We start from the raw sequence: 25,984 nt of genomic DNA on the forward strand, positions 1-25,984 counted from the left end.
TCTTTGTAGAATTACATAATTATATATGAGCCAATTATTATTACCTACATCTGTCAGCCAATTACATCTAATAATTGACACCAAAAAGTTGAACAGACAAAAAAAATGTGCTGCTTGAAAGATAAAAGATGTTTAGCAATTTAATACTCAAAAATAAAATTGAGAAAACATACAGACTCATTGTGTACTCATATGATTCTATCATAATTTTTATTACAGTTCCTCTAATTCTAAATAATATTTAGTCTGACAACAGATTTTTCTCAAGCCTCACAAAACACAATTTGTGGAATTCACTGCTGAATGAATCATTTCAAGATCAGGAAAGAAACAGTTTCTTCTCTAAAACGAACACTGCCATTGTTTAAAGTAAACACCTTTCGCCTCAGAGAGAGAAAAAAGAATTAAAAAATTCAGGGGAAAAACAATTTCTCAGTAGCATATATTGAACTTTCTTATAGGAACCCCATCTGGAAGTAAAGAAATTATTACACTGCACCACAATTAAGATTTACATTTTTCCAACATCCAGAAAGTATATTTTGCCAAGCAAAAAGAAAATAATCAAAAAGTGAAAATAACTATCTTTAGCAGAAAATTAAGTAAAGAATATCAATGGTCTTCAAAATTAATGGTATTGATACACTCATGACCATTTATCACTGAAACACTGAAATCAAGAAGTAGCAGCAGCAAAAAGTCTTGACTGGAAACATGACAACATCTGCAATTCTAATATGTAAAACTCACTACTGTCAAATATATCTCGCTGGGAGATCCCTGCTCAGAGAGCAGCATATAATCTCCAGAACTGAGTAAAATGATCATCAATGGATCCTAAGAAACAAGCTGCCGGAGTAACTGTGGTCTCAGCTGTTAGTTTCCATGACTTGATTTCACCTGCAGGTTAGCCAAGCTCCTCTTCCCACAGGGGGTACTGAGCCCAAAGCATGGACAACTCGGAAAAGAGAAGCTTCACAGAGCTATAATTTATGGTTTAGCAATATTATAAGCAACTGAATTGTTACATTTGATAATCCTCATTTCCTGTTTCTTTTCTGTTAACAATAAAATCACTCCTTGAACCCACGGAAACATTTAGCAATCACTGCTTTCCATGACAACTGAAATGCATGTTGCATGGAGCAGTAACTTTATGTTGTGAACCTGCCATCCAACTGTTTCATTCAATGCCTTTCAGCACTTGTAATGGAAGAGAGCGACTGCTCATTACGTCTCTTTGCTTTTCCCACAGCATTCATGATTTTATATACCTCTATCATATTTCCCTCTCTGTGATTTTAAACTCATTTATAGGGGATGGCCACAGACTGCCGACTGACCTCTCCACCCTCACCCTACCATAGGAGCGTTTGCCATGGATAATCTTGGGAGTAGCGAGTCACAGATTTATCAAATGCTATGTAACTACTTCTCTGACACAAGAATCTTGACAGAGAGTTACCAACAATTGGCATGGACGCTCACTAACCACACCAGTGCTACCACAGTGCCAAGCCTGGCCCTGATGCTTCCAGTTTTTTAGTGACTCTCTATGCCATGCAAGTAAAGAAGTCGTAACTTCTACCAACTGAGAAAAAAACCAAAATGTCTGTGAATACTCTTTCAAATAAAACTCTTGATTCACTTAATTGATTTTATGACCTTCTTTGCCATTTTATTTGCAAATTAACTAGGTGAAAAGGGATTTAATTTTATTTTATTTTAGAAAAAATATACAGGGAAAACATTGCAATGTGAACATTTGTAGAAATATATGAACTCATGGGTACTTTGGGCACAGTCTAAATTCCTTTCTGTGTGTTGGAACTTCTAAGGAAGAAAAAAAAAAGGTTAAAAAAATAAAAATCAGAAACAGCTAGTCAGGGAAATGTTAGAAGTCCTAAATTTGGAAGTATATAACACAGAAACATGTGAAACCTCTCAGTTGTGTGGCTGGAGATGATCAGAAAGTAAAGAGCAATAATACTTGCTCTAGGATATTGGCTTCCCCAAACCAACCAAGCAGCCAGATCCACCAGTAAGCAGCCAGTCTCAATATGAAGGTCTGCCTGTCTTCCCACGAGAAGCAGCTATGCTGAGTAACTACTCAACCTGTGCAATGCGCCTTAGAAAAGGAAGAAAGATTTGCATTTTGTTCTTGAAGATACTGTTGTACTTGCATAGCACTGGGTTGCTGAAATGGTGAGAAAGTGGCAAACAGAAAGCATCAGGAGAGCCGTAAGGTTTAACTACTCCCAAGGCACCAGCAAGACACATTGGCACACTGGGACTCAACCCTGGTCAATCATTCATAGTAGAAAAAGTTTCTTCCAAGACTTGAGAGCCTGAAATACTGACAAATTCCAGGTACTGAACATCTTAAATGAACATGGCTGTCTTGGTACTTGCCTTGCAGCAGACTTCTGCACCAGAGCAGTCCGGACATAGTGGCAGAGCTAGGAGGCAGGTGACAGCCATTGCAGATGGAGACGGTCTAGGAACACAGTATTCTGGCTGCAGCTTACAGCAAGAGTCCTCCCACTGTGTGAACTATATTACATTACTGCTTTATATTTCTTGCTGTTTTCTGATCCAATTAAAGTCATTTTAAGTAATTAAAAAGGCAGGATTAGCTGACTGCATTTCAGGAGACATTACACAGATCATATTTGTAAATAAAGTGGCTTATTAGGACTGACTGAAGAGGAACCTGGCAGAGGCTCGTGCTAGCTGTGTCCTCAGAGAAGCAGAGTCAGCCATCAGATCGGCAGCCCCTGGTCCTGCCTGCAACAGCCAGCACAGCCATCAGTGGGCTGCTGGGACGGCTCTGATGGACCTCAGCTCCTTCCCTCCCCAAGAGTAAGCACTCAAGAGGGAATAAGGCTCTAGGACAAGGAATTACTGGAATACAAGTATCAAAATTCCAGATTTAACAGAATTTCCATTTGTTTTACAGGAAGGAACTAAGAATGAAAACTGTAGCCTCTGCAAGGCACTGGCTTTTTTTTTTTTTTATCCATGTTTGCATCTGTTATAAATGAGAATTCAAAATTAAATGCATTGGTTTATGAGGTATTTCAGTAACTGTTTGGAAGTAGCTATTGCTTCCTATTTAAAGAAAAAATATTTTAATTATGTCATATTATGTTATGTTATGAAATAATTTAGAGAGGAAAAACAAGTAAGGCCTATCCAATTCCAAAGTACACATCTCTTCTGATTTCTGTTTTGCTACAGTTTTAGATTTGTCATGAATTGGACAAAATGTCAAACCTTCCCAGAAAACAACAATTCCAAGTTTCATCTAACTCTTCTGAAGACTCATTTTCATCAAAGTTAATTATGGTCAGCCTGACTTTGGCAAGCAGCATTAGGGATCAAGGCAAATTGCTGGAGTAAGGGAAAGCAGACAGGTCTTCAAAGGCATTCTAGGTAAGACAGAGGACTCCTTCGGAGCATCAGGCTTCAATAATAAAATTTTGTATTTGATAGCAGGAAATAGGAAAATAATGTCATTGATTTGTTTAGACAATGTCAGTTTTCCATCTTCTCATATAGAACCACAACAAGTAGAGGCTTATAAAGAGGAAAAAAAAAGGAGGGGTAGGTGGGTATATATTTACAAATAGTCACTCAGAATTCATACAAAACTTTTCTGTCATTTGTTGTGGTGTATGAGGCCTGTTGCAGGGGTAAAATAAGCTGAACACAATTCCAATTTTAGAAATACAATCAGATGAAAAAAGTGAAATTGAGTATCAAAGGTCCCACAGCAACTGAGAGAGGGACACCTGTCTGGGCTCACTGAGGGAACAACGGTAAGTTAATACAATGCACAAACCACCAGAAGTACATTTCTGAGAGGAGAAAAAACTGAAAAAGAAAAAAATATTCCTTGGTCTGATAAAGCAGAACATTTCAGAATACTTCTACCTATGCTTCATGTCTCTGAGGACCCATACTTTGGTAGTCTAAGGACTGTTTGTATGTATGCTCTTCATTCTACCTGTACTCTCCAAATAAGCACTCAAGCTGCTCTGAGTCTCAGCCTTCCTTACGCTCTGCCCCAAGTAAAGCTGGAAAATCTGGTGTAAAGTCAGGAAAGAGGAAGCAAAAGATGGGAAGATGAAGAGAGGGACCTAATCACTGTTTCTTTCCCTGGAAAAGGACAGAGAAGGCAAACATCAGCAGCAACAGTGTCAAGAGTTCAAAAAACAAGTCAGCCCTCAAGAAACCATAACATGGTCCTCACATTTTTAAAACAACATTGGTATGTATATTTTACTCTGTTTCTCTATTTCTGAACTTCTAGAGAACCTTTGCTTTGCATTCCCAAGGTTTTTAGAAGTCCTAGGAAGTTTTTAGGGATCTTTAAAGTTCAGATTCTCAAACGTTATCTTGATAGTAGCATCTAAAAATTTGGCAACATATATAAGTAGCATGAGATTTTCAGTCCTACATTGCCACTAGCTAGCAATGCAGTCATGGAGGCACAGTACTGCCTTTCCGTTTCCCAGAGAGCATGTAACAGCTGGGCCAGATCTTCGAAGGAATTTTCTGAAAAAAGAAGGGGCACAGCGTGAGAAGTCTGGGCCTGATAACAAAGGATGTTGTAGCATCCCCACTTGCAAGTGATAGGCTTTATGGAGAAAGGTTAAGAAACTGTTTTTCAGCTACACTTCTCTCACTGCCTCCTCTTGAAAGGGATCACTTTGCTGGCTCCCCTCCAGCAAGGGCTTGAGAAGGATCAGACGATTCACCAGTGAGAACTGCACGGAGAGCCTGCAGGCAGAGGAAAGAGAGAAAGCATCTTCATGGGAAAAAAAGTGCAGACCAGAGATTTCTCTGATCTTATGTAAGGGAAAACATACACCGCAAGGGTTTGAGAATTACTGGTCACCGGAGGTATAAGAAGTTACAGGATCCTCACACCCCTTTCACATAGTGTAGACAGGGAAAAATATCCCAAAATCTCCATACACATTTTAACAGGATTCCAGCAAATCACAAACCCAAAAAACTTCCAAACCTCCCTTGTTAGAAGGATTTTGCTTTGCAAATGTGTTTAGAAATTGATAACTACCTGAGTCATCTCCACCACAGAAGAGTTATTTCATGAAGTATTATTAGTCACCTGTTATCATCAGTGTCCTTTGAACCCGTTTTGAGACTACAGAGCACAAAATAAATCTGCCACAGCTTTTTGGCACCTCCTGCCAAGTACTTGCTCATACTCTGCAAAATTATGCAGACTATTAACCTTACATAAATTTTAAGAGGCTGGGTCTTCCCAAAGAACACGCAGAGGGCAGACCTTCACAGTCCGTAACAGCAGTGACCAGGATCACAACAGATAAGGAAGACCTGTTAAAACCTCCACCTGAATTCAGGCACAACACTGCTGTGCAATTGCTGCACAAGAAAATGAACTGAAATAAAGTCCATGAAAAGCAAAGGGTATTGCAACACCTTAATAACTCTGCAAAATGTCTCTTGGAAAGAGAGCTATAAACCTTATGTGTCTCTGCCTCATCATATTGGAGCACTTACAGCAAAGTGAAAGCACAGCTCATTTTGGATTCAGAAATAAATTTACCAGACAATCCTAAACATTTTCCAGTATGAAACAGCATACCAACCCTGACAAACATTTTCTTTATCTTCAGCACTAGGTTCCTAGAAGATTCAAAAGGAGTTATCATAAGATTTATACTGAGTCAAATATTAATGTAAATATTTCTAAGAACTCTTAGCTTCTAGTTTCAATTTAATTATTTTATAGACTTGCTTAATATGTTATTGCTTAATATGCTTAAAATGTTTTGACTAGTTCAGTCAATGTTGAACAAAGAAAAAAAGAGTGCAAATGACTTAAGAAAACTGTTCTTCATCTGGAAACAGTTTTCCAACACACACTGATAGGTTTTCTGCCCATCTGTTAAACCAGCCCCATCAAATTGTTTTGAGGACAAAAAAGGGGGATAGAAAAAAGACTCACAGTATTCATTATGACTCATCCAGTATTTTTCACTAGCTTTGCTTACTAAGTGTAACATAGTTGATACCATGTTCTATTCTTCACTAAAAGAGTTATATTAAATCCAGCTCTAGATTACAAACTTCTCCTAGTGCAGCATCATGGTGATGAAGTGAAAGGTCCACAGTATTTTTACACCAGCAAAAAGCCTAAGGGTACAAAAGTGCTTTTGCTGGTGTAATTTATCCCATTTCATTCAGGAGCGTTGGCAAAAACATGGGCTGCATTGGAAAAAAGCATTTGCACCACTACACGTATGCTGAAAGAATTCTCTGGGAGAGCCATACCAGCAAAACTTTTCTAGCGTAGATCAGAGCTAAGCTATGAAGGCAACTCGGCACTGAAAGAGCACAGCGTCGGAGTACGCACCAATGGGGCTCCGTTAAGAGGCATCTATTTTGGTTTCCAGCTAGCCCCTCAAGCACGTACCGCCAGGCAGACAGCAAGCTGAGAATGAAGAGTGATGCTGTCACACTGAGTGCATGGGCTGCTGCTCAGGAAAAGCCTGTTCTAACAAACTGATCTTCAGCACCATTCACACTGCAATCAAATTGTTCTGCTGTGAATTAGTATTTCCCCAGTTTTCAGAGTAAAAATAAAAACAAACTACTGGACAACACCTGACATTTTGAAATAGAGATACTGAGTCTGTACAACATTCTCAAGTAGGTCAGATCATTTAACCTGAGACACTTGGCTACAGACATTTTCCTGGTTTTGTACATGAGCTATTTTTATCTTAATGGCAGCTAACAGTACAGATATCCAGTAAATGAGCCCAGTATGTTAAAAACAATGTCACAGCAAGTGAAAATAATTCAAACCCAATTCAAACTACTCCATTTAATGATTGTATAGGTCTCATAAAATGAAAGTACATTAAATAAGCAGAAATGATCGATACAACCAAGAGGCACCTGCATATTGATCAGGAACAAAACCAAAGAGAACTGTCTGATGCTTCGCCCTAGTTCACTGCTTTTGCTCACACAGTAGGGCTCATCTCCATGATTCCCTTACACCCCAACCCAGCGACTATACAAACTGCCACTCTCTTCCATTCTTCTCCCATCCCATAAGTTTTAAAAATACCATTAATGCTTATATTAGATGTACTATACTTCTACTGTATTATGAAATTAAGACATAAGTATAAATTCAAAAAGTAACAATAGATGCTTGGTGGATGGATGAAGAATGGCATTGTAAGTCAGCTTCTGACAGATAGGGGATATTTTGTGCTGCAAAAATGCTAACGAAGAATTATGTAAGAGTTTCAAAAATACGTGACAAGGAAAATTACAACAAAAATTAGAGGTGTTCAGAAAAAAAATTATACCAAAATTTCTTCAACGTACTATGTACACAAAAGACTTCCAACTCAAAGATGAAAATGGTTGGAAGGCTTAAGGAGTCTGCAGATCTTGGGATGGAATAAACTCTACAAAAGAAGACAACGAAGCTGAAACCATTTTCAAGGAAAAGCTGCTATGCCATTGGCTGTATCATTCCAGTTGCTCAGGGTTTGCTTTTTTTTATCTTTTACTTGATTTTTTTTCTTAAAATGTATCAAAAAGCCTACAGAATTCAATAGTATTAATACATTTAAGCTTTATCAGACTTGTAATCTCATTTAAAAAAATCAAATTAGTTTATTACCTTTTATTAAACTCTTTCCATTTGTTGTTGCAGAAATTAAGTGACAAAGGGTGACAAAAGGATCCTGCAAGCTTTGCTAGCAAAACGGCTGTGTTCAATGCTTGTCTCAGTCTATGCAAAATTCATGACCTAATTTTCTCGTCCACATTTAGAAAAAAGTATTTAAAATCATAACATACACCATAGCAATCTCAATCTACAACATGCAGATCACCCCATACCTATGTGCAATGTCAAAAGAATGCTATCACAATAAGGATAAAGCAAAAATTAATTGGCAAAAATTATTTTCAGGAGTACTGATTAGAATTATGATAGTCTTTTTTTACTTTTTCTGTCCCACATCATTAGTCAAAAATTATTCTGTCAAAGACAAATGCTAAAGTGACCCGGTTTATGAGTCATTCCATTTGCCCTTTCTGAATTGTGCCATAAGGTCAGCTCTCCCCCATTCCTCTGGAATTTACTGAGTGTTCAGAGCCCTCCAGGGCAGAAGGGGAACAGTAATAATTCAGATACTTGTATATAATCTAACCACATTGTAGACTTTAGGAAAGGGAAGATACTGAGCTCTGGTACCAGACCCAAGTCTCTTGTGATTCAGTTCCACATTCTAAGTTGCAAATACCGTGGCTTCCTCCTTTCCACGTATCCCAGCCACATTGTCTCCCCCCTCCTCTGCACCCACACAACCATTCTGCTGAAAATGACCCCATTTGCTTTCAGCAGCTCAGTCCCCTCCATCAGCGCCGCACTCCTCCAGCCACACATTCATCAGCATCTGTGCAAGGAACAAGTACCTGTGTGTGGCAGAGATGCATGGAGAAAAGAATCACAGGAGAAGAGTTTCTATCAATTAACCGGACATGGAAGCCAAACTTTAATCCACTGTGTGTATGAAGCTCCACATTAAAGCAATAAAATACAGAACTCTCTAAAGTTTTGGGTTGTACTGGCATCAAGTTTCCACCATCTTACTCAGCAATTACTATATCTATTCTGATTTCCATTTACTCACTAACTAACACCTGTATACAACATATAAATAAGCTAACACATAAATTGGTTCTGGCAAAACCACTCAAAGATTTCAAAGCTGAAGTGCAAATTCTGAAGAGAACAGAGTTAAGCAAAGTAACAAACTGGCAAAACAAAGTGACAGATTACCTGGTATTGAAATACCCTCAGTAAGGGAAAACTCTGTGTGGGAAAAGTACAGAAGCTTTTAAATGGCAATTAGACAAACCCAGATTACACAGATAACACTTATTATCAGCCTTTTTCAAGAGTTCAATTGTTGCCCTTCACAAAATTAGCTTAGTAATTTATGTATTTAATTCAGCTATTTGCTTGTGTTTTGGGGGAAGAGGGATGTATACTTGGCAAAGGAGAGGGATAATGCTATACTATCTTACAAGGCAGCAAAGAGCAGAGGTCACTGAGCCCTGCAGTGCCCGTGGTCTGTGAAGCCACGATGCTGTGCTCACTCTGTACAGGTTATTAAAGGATCCACATGCGCAGGTCTCACCAGGATTAGGCCTCCTACGTAGGTCTAACTGCTCCTAAGAAACTACTGAATGCGTGTACATTGATTCAAAGTATTGATTCAGAACATTTTAACATGCTGGTTGAAGAGTAAAAACAAAACCCAGCACCACCTCCCCTTCCCCGGGGAGCTTTTTTTTGCTTTTTTTTTCTTTTACATGTATAGCTTTATTTCAAACTTAGGTTTCTCCAAGCAGATAAAAGCCTTTACTAATCGGTAAGGGCTATGTTTGGTAAATGTGAACATTACAGATAAGTATTCTGGTGGAATAATCTTCTTAAATTCTATAAAAATATATTACTCAACCAAAGAGGATTCCCTTCCCCACTCCAATTACATGTAACTAACACAGGTGACTTTTTTTTTTTTACTCCAGTATTTTATTATGGGGGTGGGAGGGGAGAGAGAGAGAGAGAGAGAAAGAGAGACACTTCTATGGCAAATAGATCAGGATGAACACTTCTGGCCATGGTGAGTGGAAAGGCAAGAGAGCACGACAAACATCAGGACACAGCAGAAAGGATGACAATCAGGTAAACAGCAAGCACCACCACCAAGAAACTGAATATAAAACTTCAAACATTACAGTACACGCCCATTATAGAATAATTTTAATGAACTTGCAAAGACCGTATTTCAGACTAATTTAACCAAGGAAAACTAAATGAAATATCTCTGAAATAAAATAAGCTATACAGATGGAAGTCTAGTACTGTGGGTTTTACCTCTGGGAGTTGCAGCCTGCACAAGATTCTATTCTTTCATTACAAATCTGTTGTGTGGGGGGCGGCGGAGGAGTAACTGTGTTACAGGGATGAAAAGAATAGCACAATTGTTGTAAGAACATCTAGTTTTCTCTATGTATTTCTATCCATCGCAATCCATCTTCATCTTCACTTCTATTTTTCCTCATTACGTTACCCTATACTGTGTCAGTAAAGAATATTTTAATGCTGGGGGGAAGCACTCCGTAAGGAAAAGCCCCTGAACAGGACATCGCTATTTCATTAGCAATGATCATTAAACAGTCTTCGTTTTAAGAGAACACAGGAAAACAAAGAAAGCTGATCAAGCTCCATCAGGAGAGAGAGGAGGACTGGCAGGAATAGCAGCTGTGCTCTAGCTCAGATTGGATTCGTGTTGGCAGAACTGTGAAATAAAGCCTGCAACATATTGTGCCTTTATCAATCCTGCTTCCCCAATAAAAGACATCCAAGGAATTTAATGCTTATGTTTTGCCTTTCATAGGCTATTTGACTTAGGAGGGTTTGTATACAACTAAATTTATAAAAGTCCAAGATGCATTTATTTGGAACACTGCTCCTTCGAACGGTGCCGTCTAACACAGACAGTAATATAGCCTCATTCATCTGAGTATCTCAAAGTGCTTCATAAACACCAATTTAACAGATGCCATGAATCTGAAAAACATTACTGCCTGAAAATTTTCTGCTATCTGACTTTGTTGCAATAATATGTTTTATTATAAAGTAGAAAAGGTCAGTGCAAGGGGAAAAGTCTAATTTAAACTACACGTTGAACAGCATTTTGTATGTATCAAATTTAATAATACGTTTTTCAGTCAATTATGCAAGAGTCAAGTTCCTCCCTTGCCAAGAAAAAAAAATTAAAACTAAATAAAAAGATCCAACAGCTTCTTAAAAGGGAATTTAAAAGAAAAATTATATGAGACATATACCAAACCCTAAAATTCAGACAAATTCAGAGGTATATGTAAGACACAGATGTAACAAAATCCTTTTTCTTTTCAAAGAAATGTGAAAATGAACATTTAGGATTACATTAAATAGAAATTTATGTACATTTTGTACACTGGTGAAATTAAAAAATTCTTAAGTTGTTCTATTTCATTGAGCCTCTCATTTCTGGGCATAGAATACAAAAAAGAGAAGAAAAAACTAAAGAAAGGACAGAGAAATGTGTAGGAAGATCTCAAAGTACATAAATATAGTGTTGTTCTTTATATTCCCATGTAGAAAGTACAAAAGTAGGTCACCTGTTATGTATTAGAACATAGCAATATAAAACAACTTCTCTTTTGACTACCTTGGGGGGGGATCTTTTTGAGTATAAGATTACATAATACATGGTGCAACTATCTCAACCTGCTTTAAATAAGTAACACTTCAGTATTTGTGAATCTGATGAGCCAAAACTTTCACAGTTCAGACTTTGAAACCTGAAACTGGGGCTAGAAACAGAAGCTCAAGCCCAGAAACTTCAGGAATTCAATGACTTGTTATTTTCTGAGTAAGAATTCAGAGAACTTCAGTAGGAATGGGATCACTGCACTGGAGCCTTCTCAAGTGGGATCATTTATCCAGGGAAACTGAGCAGCATAATTATTTTCCTTCTACAGTTATGTATACCAGTTCATTTTTCCATCTACCCTCTTTCTGCATCAACCTCATAACCCTGATTTCTGTGCTGCTATAGCACAGTAGACTATTACTTTATAAATAAAGCTTCGGATCAAAAAGAAAGAAGAAAAAAGTGTCATTCAGTGCGATTCACAGGTGGGTGAAAGGGCTGCAGCATAACGTTCCAAGGCAGAATTGCCTTTTCTTTGTGCTATGCCTGTATCTACACAAGCTGCCAATTTATTTAATCCATCCACGAATTAAAGGAAAAAGGATTTGTCCAAGTAGAAATATCATTGTAATAAACATGAAGTAGAAAATGTAAGACATCTTTGCCTATTGAACTCCCTTCGAGACTAAAAATAAACTTCTCCAGACTTAAAAATGCTCTAATTGGTTCAAAATCCAGCCTGATATGTTCAACCTGAGAACCAGATCACTCTAGGCATAACTCAATGCATAACTATTGTAACTGGGATGGAAGTGTGGCATAACAGTATGACAGAAACTTTAAACATATATAAAGAAAACCCTACCATCCATACATCTGATTTATTCACAGGTTTTACACTCACCAATAAGAGAACTATCTGTAATACTTAGTATTTTACTAGAACACCAACATTGTGCTTTGCATTTCACCAGAGATAGATGTGTTTGCTTTGGTAATATAGATAGGAGCAGTATTTCTTATATTCACAATGGCAGAATTATAATTTTGTCTCTTATATTACCATGCTCAACTACAAAAGCAATTTTTTGATAATAAGTATCAGCTTCAGGCAGACAGCAGGGAATTCATTCTAATAATTATGAGTACTAGTGCAACAATTTACATTTTCTGATGTATCAAAGATCCTATCTAGATTACAAACAGAAAGGCGAGCATGACTTCAACACCATTTCTTCACTCATGCTTATTTTAACATGAGTTCAAATAATGAAAGCCTAAAAGAACTAGAGAAAATATAAATTTTTCAAGTAATTTAAAACCAACACACAATTACACAGAATGGTTTACACTCTGAAGTTTCCTTCTTCAAGTATGAATAAAGTACCCCTCTGTTGGCAATGATGGACAGTCTACAATTCAAACAATTTAATATTTAATAAATAATGAAAGAGAAATTTTCTGTGAGTTTCATGCACTGTTAATTTTTTCAAACCACTGTAATTGTAAAACATCCTTTGAGTAGTGGAAATTTCTTCCTGACCGCCATTTTCTCCACAAAGGTCATGGGATACCTTGGAGACTTGTATATTTTGTTATTAATAAGGGACAAATAGTTAAGACTACTTATAGGACATTCCATTAAAAATCTAGTCTCGAAATTGCAGTATTGGAGTCTACCCAAATTCTGTTTTTCACAGCAATTTTTTCCTCAGGTCTTTAAAGCTATTGGTATTTACACAATCAATCAGCCTCATCTTTTAAACAGTTAAGGAAAGGAAAGCACCACATTCAGATGCAATTTCTACAGCACTTTCTCATGATATTTAAAAAAGCATATTGCTGCACGAAGCTTGAAAGTGAAATTATTTTCCCGACTGCTTTTCATTCATCATGCAAGGTTGCAGTTTGTAAAATTGCTCAAAAACGATACAGACCGTATTTTTTTAATAACTTTTAGTAGATAGCACTTGCCCACAGTTCCCATCTTTAGATCTCACAGCATTTTTGGCTACTGTTTTAAGCAGTTTTATAAAGGGAAGAAGTTGAACACCAAGTATCTTGTCCAAGTAACAAGTTTACATTTAAACCAAAGTTAAAACCCAAATCCTGTGAACAGCATTATAACAGAAGCATCATTCTTTATCTCTTAACTAATATTGCCTTGGGATTTTGTCCAATGCTTCATCCATTCCCAGCTGATTAATTAATTTTTCCCCAGGTTTTTTTCCTTATTTCTATCCATGAGTATAACCAACTTAACTGGAGACTTATGAAGTCTTCCAAAGTGGGAGAGGTGAAGAAAAGAACTTTCTTACACTTTCAACTATGTATCTATATTTTTTTAAAATTTTAATAGCTGGTTTGGTTACACAAAGGAAAACCTAAACCATCATAGCCCCTCTTTATTTAAAATGAAATTTTCAGATTAAAAATATAAGAGAAGACAGGAACACTATTCCATCATTTGTACAACAATCTAAATTTCAGCAGAGATTGATTCTAGTACTGTAAACGGACCTGTCTGTCTTTCCTCCTTCAGATAATGATCCTTCTTCTGATACATTTAAGCAGAAGAAATGCCAAAAGAAAATCTTTGTTAATCGGAAGGGGGGTGTGGGGGGCAGAATTAACTCCAGTGCGAAAATAAATAAAACCAGGGTCAAAACGTCCATTCGAACCATGGCCTGAACTGATTTTTCCATTGCACTGCAGGCCCATCCTTGGTAAAAATCTCATCTTGGAAAGCCTCTAGGCTGACAGCACGTTATCTCAAATTCAGCATTCTTTCTTCCTACCTTTTTGGAAGTAGGATTCCACTTTGGAGAATGCATTATTGGATACTTGAACAAACTGTAGCAGGGAAGTGGGTTTTAGTTCTCTTCTCTGGTTCATTACATTAAGGTGGGTAATAGTACAAACTCATCAACCCACAAGAACTGGGAAAATGAAAATGAGCAGAGCACTGACGTAGCTTCCATGCTGTCCATCTCACGCACACTAGCCAGAAGGATTAACGGCTTCAGCTTTTCACTTTCCCCTAGCACCAGCTATCACAGCCTGTTATCCCATGTCTTTTGGTGCACTGGTGGGTGTATAGCCCTTGATCCCAGTTCAGACAGGGGTTTTGTTCACCTCAAAACTGCTCTACTATCTTCCTCCCACATGCCACACCTTTGCAGAGACTGCATTTGGCCATAAGGTACTTAAAGAAGCATTTTACATTAGGGTTCAACAATTTAAAAAGTGCTCAGCCACAAAAATACCACAATTCCTAACACCTGCTGAAAAATCCAAAATTATCAGAATCTGTTCCAAAATACTGCAAGCAGAATTACTTGCAGACTTTGTAATTCCTTGAATGGAATAGTCTTTTCTTTGTTAATATTTGTTTGACAGTAGGATACCTACTTTCTTTTTTGAGCTTGCTTTTTCTTTCCCTAAATTTATCATGAGATTTCCCTTAATGAAATTATACTGGAGCGTTAAAACATACATACACCACCAGAAAAGGATTTTCATGAGCACAGAAAAAGATTTATTCATTCATTCTTGGATGTTGGATGAGGAGGATCAAGATTTCTGTGAAGCAATTAGAAGCATGAAACAAAGAGTTTACAGTTTGCAATTACTTGTAATGTCAACCCTGAAGGACGTGCTAATTCCTGTTAAGTGGGCACTTCAGAGTTGTAACAAAGCAACTGAAGAGAGAGAATTCAATGTTGTCATAGAAAAACTTTGTAATGGCATTTCCATTCCAGTCTGCAAAGACATCAGAAAGTTTTAGTGGAGATTAAGGTCCAGGAGAGGAAAAAAAGTGTTAGACTTCACTTTCTGAGGCTATGGTTGCTGGAAAGACCACAGTACCAGACCAACTAATTAAATAACAACTGTTTCTACAGAAACAATTATACTGTGTCTGTTGCCAGACATAGTGTAATTCACACCCCTTCTAGAGAATTAAAGGCAATTTTATAACCATGATATACTTTACTACATACATATGTATACGTATACACATTCATACAAAATATACCTATGGTATATCTATCATAGCTATAGGAATTACAGAATAACTACTCTGTACACACTGTTCAGCTGAGCAAGACAGACTCACGGTGAGCACTGCTTGTCGGTGGCAGTGATGACAGCAGAGCTTTAATCAAGTCAAGCAACCACGGATTACTTCAAGAGCAACCCAGCATGCCTGGTTCCAGCTGAGTCAGTACCCCGAATCCCCAGGTTTGGAAGAGGATCTGGAACAGTGCTGAGAAGGCCTTGGGAAGTGGACACAGCAGGTGTTTTGAGCAACCCTGTACTTATCCAGCAAAATTGAACAACAAAGAGTTGGGTACTGACATTTAAACTATTTGGGTATTATTTTGTCCTCCCAGAAGCAGCATAACAGAATTTCCACATTAAAAGTTCAAATATAATTCAAATACCAAAACAAATGGGTAACTTGCTAACTCAGTAAGAATTCAAAAGCTGAAAGACAGATGACGAAAAGAAATATATTCTCCTGTCCAGAGGGTAAAACAGTAGCTGCCTGGCTGCTCTCTTGAGCCTCAGTCAAAGAACAGGTTGGCCCAATCTATGGCCTGTTCACAGTGTCGGACTGCTTTGCTATCTAGCAAGCACTTGCTAGATAATAGTAATCAATGGAGATTAGAAGCTATACATTAATCTTTGAATGTGTAATATTTGTCAAAAGAGAAACTAGCATCTTGCATTATTTTGCAGGTGCTAGAATTACTTTAAAATAATAAATAAAGGCCCAAGCTATAAAACTCAGCTAAATTCACATTTATTTCTAACTGCTACTATTATTCCACTGTGTCAGTAACCAATAATGCTATCCCAGAGTAGAATATTGCTGCCAATTTTACAAGCAAGCAATAAAAATAGTTTTTGCCAGAATTAAAACTGCATTTCTTTCCATTTATTTATTCATTCAACAGATGCATTAGCCAAGACTCTGCACAAGAACAGAATATTAAATTATATCAGCTGGATGCGTTTCTAAAAAGAATCTAAAAAATTAAAAAGATTAATGATTTGATGAATTCATTTCTTCAGCATCTATGACTAGCAGCTCTCAGCGATCTTAAAACATACTTTGAAAATATAGACACTTTCAGGCAAGCACAGAAAGAAAAAATAATCTTTGCATCGTAATCACAGATTTAAACAAAGATTTAAAATTACAGCTTAGCAATTTTATGTGGACTCTCTACAGTCCACAGTTCTCTCTGCAGCTGCTGGTCTATGGCATTTTTGGGATCAATCCCATTTCCATTCTCATTTCTTTGTGTTGTGGATGTGCAAATCTACCCAAGGCAATTTTGTGCCCAGCTGATCACAGGATGCTATCCAGCAAATTGCCATACACAGCAGTCATACCCAAAGGAACTATACTGTGGTACCAACATGAAGAAATATTGATATTGCTGAAGATTTAAGAAGAAAAAACCAAAAACCAAACCACCACCTCAAAAAAAAACTTAAAGCAAGGTTTACAAGACAAGCTCTTAGCAGTTTCCTACAAAAGCAACCATGAAACTCAACATTCAACATTCTCTGTTCACTTTTAGCAAAAGATCATTAAGAAAACAAGAGAAGCTTATATAAATAATTCTGAAGAGGAGCTCAGTCATCCTTGTAGCAATTCTCACAACTTCCCTGTCCTTGCATTTGACTCCTTTAGTTCTCATCAAAAATTCATCCGACCAACTCCATGCCTGGCTCATCCTAAATAGATTTATCTTCTTCCTTCTGCCACGTCACACGCACATGTACAATACAGGTCATATTGGGGAGAATAAGAGAAGGAGAAATGCACCAAAATACAAGAGACCAAATATATAAATGTTTTTCCAGTAGGGCACAACCCAAAGTACCGTACATAAAAGCACTATATCCAATTTGTTCTATTCGTAATATTGATTTGTTTAACTGTTAGGTCCTATACGATTACAGGTTTTGTTTAGCGAATATCTTTACACTTAATTTAACTTCCTAGCTGATGTTAGAAGCAACGTCTCCTAGATGTCAAAATCCAGGTGAAATATTCTCCAAACACGGTTCTATATTTTTGTCCTGTGTTTAATAATCTTCTATGCATGCTGCAAGGCCTGTTTCCTTAGAGATGCGTGAGGTTTTTGTTTAATTTTGAAAAGCTGGATGATGAAGTAGAGAGTTCTATAGTGTTTCATCGACATTTTTTTTTAAATCTCATTAATTATTTGCATGTTCTGGGGGTTTGTTTTGCTCTCTCCCTTCCAATGCAGTTGAGGGCTTAAAGCAATTTAGACAGAAGTAAGGTTAGTGCAAGAAATAATTTATATTCTGACTTCGCCAAGGCATTACTTTACTTTAGGAAAAAAAATGAATGTCCTGAGAGAAAGATTTAGATATATGAACTATTTTTCCACTCAAACCTCAATTTGCTCACTATTACTCCAAAGCATTGCCTTGGCTTAACTTTCTTTGTCAAGTCTAGTTAGACATAAAAAAATCTGTGCTTAAAGACCTGCAAAGAGAATAAATGTGGAGAATTTATATAGTCCTCACATTTTTCAAAAAGAAATTAGTCTTGCATTATAGAGACTGGACAGATTCATGACAGGCTTTCCAGATCTGCCCTAGGCTTCTAGCGTGTAACCAAACCATTTTTCTACAAAACAGAATAATGTGAAGAGAAACTATGAAGCAGATACAGGATGCTCAGATATTGTGGTCACGGACATCGCACAAGCAGCTAAAATCCTTAGTTGAAGTGTTAATCCACATTATCTCTAACTGTCCATATAAGTTTGCGTTAGATTAAGAGTACTGAATACAAACTAAAATTTCTGTGACTAATATCAACCTTTATTGCCCTGAAGTACACTGTAATAGCTGCTTTGCCTACAGGCTTCAGGATTACCAAGAGCAGCTTTTATACTCTCACAAACTGTATTAAGTACTTGCTATCGTCACAGCCTGTAATATTCATCAAGGTACGCATTTAACTGACAATCCAAAGAGCCATATAGTCCTTACATACAGATGTATTCAAACACCACTGGAAAATTCTTGTTGAAATATTCTACCCTAGACCACCGTACATATCGATTATTGTGATAATGCCAGCTTAAAGATTTTAGAGTGGGAGTGTTAACAGGGTATTATCAAGCACCCAATAAACAGGCAGACACCTAGAAATTTTTGATGGTGGTGAACATAATACATTTCCAAAGAATATATGAAAAAGAATATATGAAAAAGTTACCCTGGGGGGAACGGGAAGGGCTGGCTGAGTTTTTCTTTCTCCTCTGAGAGCAAAACAACAGAAAAGGTATTACAACATAAAACAACCTTAAAGAAAAACATTTCCAACCCAACCACCAGCAGACTTAAAATAGCAACCACTTTCAAAGGGCAGGTTCTCCTTTCCTTCCATTCTTTCCTCACATTAAAACTAATTTGCTTGATTAATAAGAGAAATAATGTTCCCCTCCATATTCAGCTGTCTCTCAGGGGGAGTAATTTCTCACTGGGCACTGTATCTACTATGGAAAGAACAAGGACTGGAAAAGACCTCTCCTTGTATCAGAACTGCAATTTCTCTTTTAGAAAGACAGCACCGTAACGGGCAGAGTCAGTATGTAATAACTCACATGGTTTTCCTGTTGATAGGTTGTAGCAGTTGCTATACTCTGTCTTCCACATTTCTTCCAGGAGCTCCTAACCATAGGTATCAATTTGCAGAGTTGCTAACCTACCTAGTAATATTGAAGTTTCTCACTTTGAAAGGTACTGTAAATAATGCAAATAACAATCTTCCTCTTTCCCACTCCAACTATACTTTATAGCTCCTATCACTGCAACTCGTTCTACCTATGCATTTTAATTTATTAAGTAGATCATCAGTGAAGGCTGCTGAGAAATTTGACAAGTTTTTTCTCCCTAAACATGTATTTGCTCATCAGCCATCGATGTAACAAAAATATCTCCACCAACCACTTTCAATTTCTCAAGATTTTGTTAGTGAAATAAAACCTAGGCTTCAAGCCTAATGACTGCAAAGCCACTTCCAGGCATCAGCCATATACAAAGCAAAACAGTATTCCCTTCCTCAGACATACCAATGACACTACTGCTCTCAGTCTTCCCCCAAAAAACAACAAATCAAAGCATTTTTCAAACAAGCTCTGGTTTGCTTCAGTACTACAATAAGTGATTTCAAATTCAACAGTTATGCAGTGAGGTTAAAAATACTTTAGGAGATGGAAAAAATGAAACTATGGCTTAGGCACAAAAATCCATGATATTTGAAAGCTTCATAGATAAAATTAGTTCTTCATATACATGCATATGCATGCATTTTAAACACAGTTTAGGTATTTATTTTAGACTCTAGAGCTACAATATGTATGTCTTTAAAAAAAAAACAGAAAATATCAAGGGTGTTATATTTCTATTTCATTTATTCTCTTAAGAAAGTGAGAAATATTTTTCAACAATCAATAACAAGAAATTAAACTATATTACAGATACAAACGATGGAAACGTGCACCCAAACCACAGAGGAAGAAAGAAAATAAATGGAAGATGATACCAACACAAATCTAAATTTAGATCAACATGCACATCAATCAAATGAATATTCTTTTTAGCAGAGGAAATGGTGAATCCAGCACACTGCACTAGCTTAGTTTAATTTCCTTACTATTATGCATTTATCATTATAGCTTATTACTTTTAAACTTCTCTCGCACATCTTTTTATGGCACTATGTAAACAGATTTTCCATCAGTTTCCCTGAACAACTTTGTAAAAATAATAACTCAAGAACTAAGGTGGCAAAGAGGGGAAGACAGAGTACTTTATCTTTTAAAAAAAACACATCGTACTTCATACAATTTTTCAGATTCTGAGAACTTAATGTGAGGAATATCACCACTGTCAGATTGGTGTTAATGACTGCCTATCTTTGAACTGAACGCAGAGGCCTGATGGATGGTTTTACCCACTTGCAGCAGTCATTCACAACTCAGAGGGGCAATCTAACTACTGCCCATAGACTTTATTTTGTTGTCTGAAGAAGGCAAAGTATGCTGCTGTCACTGCAGTTACATGGAAACATGCAGAGTTACTGCGTGTGATCGCTGAACTTCGATTTTAAAGCTCATAAGCCTACTAGATCCTTTTCACGTGCTTTTTTAGGGCTTCCAAACCAAATCAACCAAGAGGGCAACTGAGCAAGACTGCAAGGTACGAACTCAGCCTGGTGGTAACCCTTACACTGTGGGTGATCAAGGGACATGATTTCTGTTGTGATACCTATTCATGTTTACTTTACTTACAGGGCAATTAAGATCATAAGACTTTACTCTCTTAATTTCAGCTAGAAGAATGCTTGCTACTAGGCATGCCATGTGAACATTGTCTTAATTAAGATAAAGTCATATTGCCTTCCTATTTTAAAATGACCAGAAACAAAGTCTATCCAAGATCTCTGTCAAATAAACAACTCTAGAGAAAATCTTGTTTTCTTGTTTTGTTTTAAATTAGCAATTCCACTTAAAGGATATTACAGCAGGAAGGTGTGTAACAAAACTCCTTCATCAGGAGATTGTAACAGGGTAGCTGGCACTGCTCCTACTGCTGCCCGCCTCGCATACTTTGCCAGGCATGGCTTCCACAGCATTGAGGGTATCTGATGGAGAATCCTGAACCAGATCCTAAAGTTTAAACCCTGTGTGTTCTGTTCAGCTGCCTCTGAACCCAATTCACTGTAATAAGCCAGACAGAAAGCTTACTGAAATGTTTATATTGATGCCATTCTGCCATGCACCTAGCTAGGACTTGGGGATGCTAGGCAACGCAGCAACCCATGCAGCGGGGAATAACATTGAAAATTTCTTCCAATGTACAAAATATTTTGATGAAAGCAAGGTAAGCAACCACCTGGGACTTTAAACCAGAAGGCACTATTTCCTCATTCTACAGCCACACAGTGTCAGCACTCCAGCTTCAGCACTGTTCAGCTATCGTGTTAAACTCTTTCCGACTTACGGAATCAACATTCTTTCAGGCACACTTTCACAAGCTTAAACAATGCGAGCAGGTGGCTTTTTCCTTCGTGTGTTTGAAGCAATACAAAAGATATGATGTCAGAAGTCCAAAAGCCTCTCCCTAATAATGAAAACCCTCACTAAAATTCAGTAGCAATTGCGAACTTACAACTAAGATTATTTTATAAAAGCAGAAATCTCTCAAATTCCCAGAGTACTCAAAGTACAATTTTAATGAAGGAGAAACTAAATTCACAGCAATATTGCAATTTTTAAACAAAATTGAAAAATTTTCTTGAAATTTACACTTTTTTAAATTTTGCCAATAAGTACTACAAGATACAGCACCATTCATTGTGAATGTTTATACTAGAGGACAAACCACTTCCATGGAGAAAAGCTGAAGTCAGGATGACATTATTCAAATTAATATTAAATTTACCAGCCATAGTTCTCTCCTGAGGATAACCAATATTCCTTTTTTTTTTCTTTTTTACTAAAATGCTTAAATAATTGTGCAATAATGCACCAGGATCATGATTTAGCTACATCACTAAACCAAATGTACTGTTATGATATGAAAAGGACACCTTCTCTATATATGAGTGATAACCAGCACCGGTTCTGTAATTTTTCTTTGGTATCATCTCATTGCGCAAAACTAAAACAAGATACAGTTTCAATATTAATTGCTAAAGGGCATTCTGTAACTTACGCATTTCCTTATGAGTACAGGAACTTCCAGTGCCAAAAAGGTCAATAGTTGAACTAACATGTAATTCTACTGAACAAATAACCTATGCCTAATAATTACACAAAACCAAATGAGTCTTCCAAGACATTCTTATTTCGTAGCATAAGTAGGTAATTTTTCCGTACTCAAGCTGCTATGCTAACATTAACTCTGCATCTTGAAAATGGATATATATAAAACTATATAAAAATGTAATAGATATATAACATTATAATATTTTATATACGGTTTAAATATATTTTCTATCTATTTAAAAATACTTGTCTTTGTGCTGCTTCCAAAGGTGTACATCTTTGCAAATACAAGAGGAAGCACAATGAAATGATATATAACTAAGCTAGAAAATCCAAATTTTTTTAAATCCATGGAAGTAATTCTAAACTGGAGAAACTGAGATCAACAGTGTCCCATGTGTAGGAATGTTTTCCAGCAAGGGAAAAATGGAAGCTAGAAATGCAAAAAAAGACCCCAAAACCCAACCTAAATAAGTCATTATAACAATAAGAAAACAAAGAAAGCTGTATGGCAATCAATAATCAGGGAGAAAAGAAAATAAACATGAAGAATAGGACAGTGAATGGAAAATTAATTTTGTGGATGTCAGTCTTTACTACAGAAAAGGAGTAACAGTCTTAGAACTGTTCTCAACAGATGAATGAAACGAGAATAAAGTACTTGTGTCAAAAGAAAGAAAAGACTGCATTACCATCAGAGTCAGAATGGTACTTACACACAAATTCTACCAGAGTTTTTGTCATCTATTCACCATATCACTCTTAAACAACAACAAAACCCTTTACAACTAGAACTTGCGTACAGGATGGGAGTCAGTATATAATATAACATAAAACATAACATAACACAACATAACATCACTCTGCAGCATGATCCAGGCCAGCAAGCCATAATTTCAGTATTGGGTAAAACAGAGCACCTTGACAAATCCAGCATAACAAGGGCACGTCAGTACAACTCCCAAACACAAAATGCTATTATCCACTCTTTATTTTCCTTTATACTATAAAAGTTACTGGATTTTCAACAACAGTCTTACAAAGTTCTTTGCAACAGACTATTGAGGAAACTAAGATGCAATGAGGTCAGAAACACATTTTAGTTATGGATCACACATTGCTAGAACAGATATAAACAATAAACTATCCAGAAGAGCTACTCTGGAACTGGGCATCACACTGCCCAGTGTAGGTAAGTGTAAAGTACAGGAGGACCTACCCAGCTGGAATTCTGCAGGTGCACCACATAAATAATGCTGAAGAACAATCCAAGGGCAAGATGTCCAAAATCACCCAATATTCATTTTCAAAAGTGACTTAAGCTCTAAAAAGATTATGTGTCACTGAAAATTTTGTATGAGTTAGGAGCCCAAGTCTCTTGCAAATATGAGAACAGATGACATTTTTAGACCCAGAAGCAGCAAAATTCTAAATAGCCACTAAATGAGCAGCAAGATTCAAACTAGGAAACAAGTCGTGCAGCCCAAAGAAAGAAACAGAAAGCACTGTTGAAGCATTCAGGGGAGATAATCATAGAAACTGAAAAAGAATAATGCAGAGAACAAGGGAAGTAAGCATTTATTTTCTCCCCACATCAGACCCAGCAGCCTCAGCCCTTCACATCTCTATTCTCTGTCACATTCTGGGTCTCCCCCTCCCTTGTGTTGCCATTCTCAGTCCTAAAACCCTTCATCACCAATCCCCTGGATTAAGACTCCTGCTGTTTCCCGATATTTCTACCCTCTCATTACCCTTCCATCTCACTTTTCACGCCCCTAAAACCCAAAATACCAGTCAAATCCTTTCTCTTCCATTCTGTACTGATATAGAAACAGGTATAAGAACAGCACTTTTTTCTGTCTATGCTGGGTGTCTGCACAAGGCTCTTTTTGCCCACTCTTCCTGATCTACCCTTTGAGAATGATGTCATCTGTTCACACCATCTTAACTAGCATCTGCACAGCAATGGCTTGTAAGCATGTCTATCCATCCACCTACTCCTGATTGCCTCCATATGGTACTGCTGCTTCTCCTGATTCTCTCTCCAGAAAACTTAAGCTTGATATGTTCACAACTCAGTTCCTTATCATTCCTCTCAAACACTTTTTGCAGATAAAACTTTTGCCATTATCGCTTCCTGTAATATAGGAAGTCTTTTGTGACCCTTTTGCCTGCGGTGGAACCACATATCCACCCTCTATCCAAAATCCTGTTACAATCTTCCTCCGTGTATACATCTTTTTCTTTCTAACAGTACAGCTCATCCAATATCTCCATCTTTGTTCTGGCACACACTGAAGAATTAGAAAGGGAGATGAAGATTCATCTATTTAAATTTAGACAGGCTTCCCTACTTATCCTAAGTCATACTGAAAGTGAAGCAAGTAAATCTCTTTAATATATTAGTATTTATGCTTTCATTTCAGGAATCCTCTTTATCACGTCACCGTTAAGAGCTATGCTGGTATCGCTGGTTTGAAGCTCTTGGGAGGCAGACGACACAGAGACAGCTCAAAGAGCTCCAACAGTTGCCTCTCAGCATAGCCAGCTGGTACCGACTGAGCTTTGTTCAAAGTTTCTGCAATCTTTATTTAGGTATTTTCTGAATATAAAAGAGCACGGAATAGGAAGCATGCTAGACGAATACGTAGCCATTTTAAAAAATAAATAAAGTATGCTGTTACCTAAAGATAAATAATATATTGGATGGCTGTCTGAGAGAAAACAGCAAAGAGAAGAAATGCAGACATCTGAGTTACACGATTGCATTTTATAATTGTATTAACAACTTAAAAACAGAGGACTCCATTAAAATTTGACCAAAACTGCCATCTTAATTCAGCTGCTTATGTAAGACCCATGCTTTAACATTTAATACTTTACCAAACTTTAAAACAAAAAAAAAAAAATTAAAAATCTTTAAAATCAAGAAGAAAAAAAATAAAAAAAGAAAAAGCTCCACACCCTACACTTATTTGAGATTAAAAACTACCAGCAGAACATCTTATACTCAGATATTCTTAAATTACTTGCTTCAGCAAACCAATTTTAAAAAAAATATTATTTTGGGCTGTATTCTGAGTTTATTTGCAAGGTTTATTTCAGCATTGGTACTAATTAAAACAGATATTGTGCTACACTTCTCTTACTCCTCATTAAGTGGTTGTGATTCACAGTGGCTGTGATTCAGAAATAAGTTACCAAACAAAAAAGCGAAAATGAAGACTGCCCTGCCCCTTGCAAAGTGAAGGTCAAGAACATCATGCAAGACATCCTTACAAAAACCTGTGAAGTCTCTAGCAAAATTCACGTGGAACATACAAGATTTTTTATAGAAGTTAACGTTTCAACAAAATTTAACAACCTACACTACTACACATACATTGTACATGGTGATGGATCATAAAAATCATTCTTTTCCGATTCATTAATTAAACTGAATTATTAACCCATTTTAAGGGTCTGAATAATCTCTCTGAATCCTAATACAATTTTTCCTAATATACTTGCGGGTACCAACTTGTCCTGAATATAATTTATTTAGGACAAGACCTAAGTGTTCACTTGCATATAAACATATCAGGTGAAATTCAGCATGGCTCAAAGAGGCAGTTTTATTTCAGAGATGTTCTTAGGACCAAAAAAAAAAAAACCCCAAAAAACCCCCACAAATGGAAAGTAGGCAAATTCAAATATAGATTGTTGGAAGCTTTTTAAGTAATAAACGTTTAATCCCAGGTTTTTTTCAGTGTCATGTGGTTTCCAGCGTACACAAAGTAAAGAGTGAAAAGGTAAAAATAAAACTGGCATAGCCTTAATATATTCCAGAATTCATAAATCATTTGTAAATTTAGTCCT

The 25,984-nt window shown here is 36.9% G+C and overlaps 1 protein-coding gene across 3 annotated transcripts in view; it reads right to left on the reverse strand.

Moving 5' to 3' along the window:
- The window catches only part of COG5 (component of oligomeric golgi complex 5), a 189,512-nt gene that overhangs the window by 122,588 nt on the left and 40,940 nt on the right, over window positions 1–25,984 (reverse strand). The gene's annotated exons all lie outside the window — the stretch shown is intronic.

Source organism: Grus americana, chromosome 1 (genome assembly GCF_028858705.1).
Source record: "Grus americana isolate bGruAme1 chromosome 1, bGruAme1.mat, whole genome shotgun sequence".
Classification (NCBI taxonomy): Eukaryota; Metazoa; Chordata; class Aves; order Gruiformes; family Gruidae; genus Grus; species Grus americana.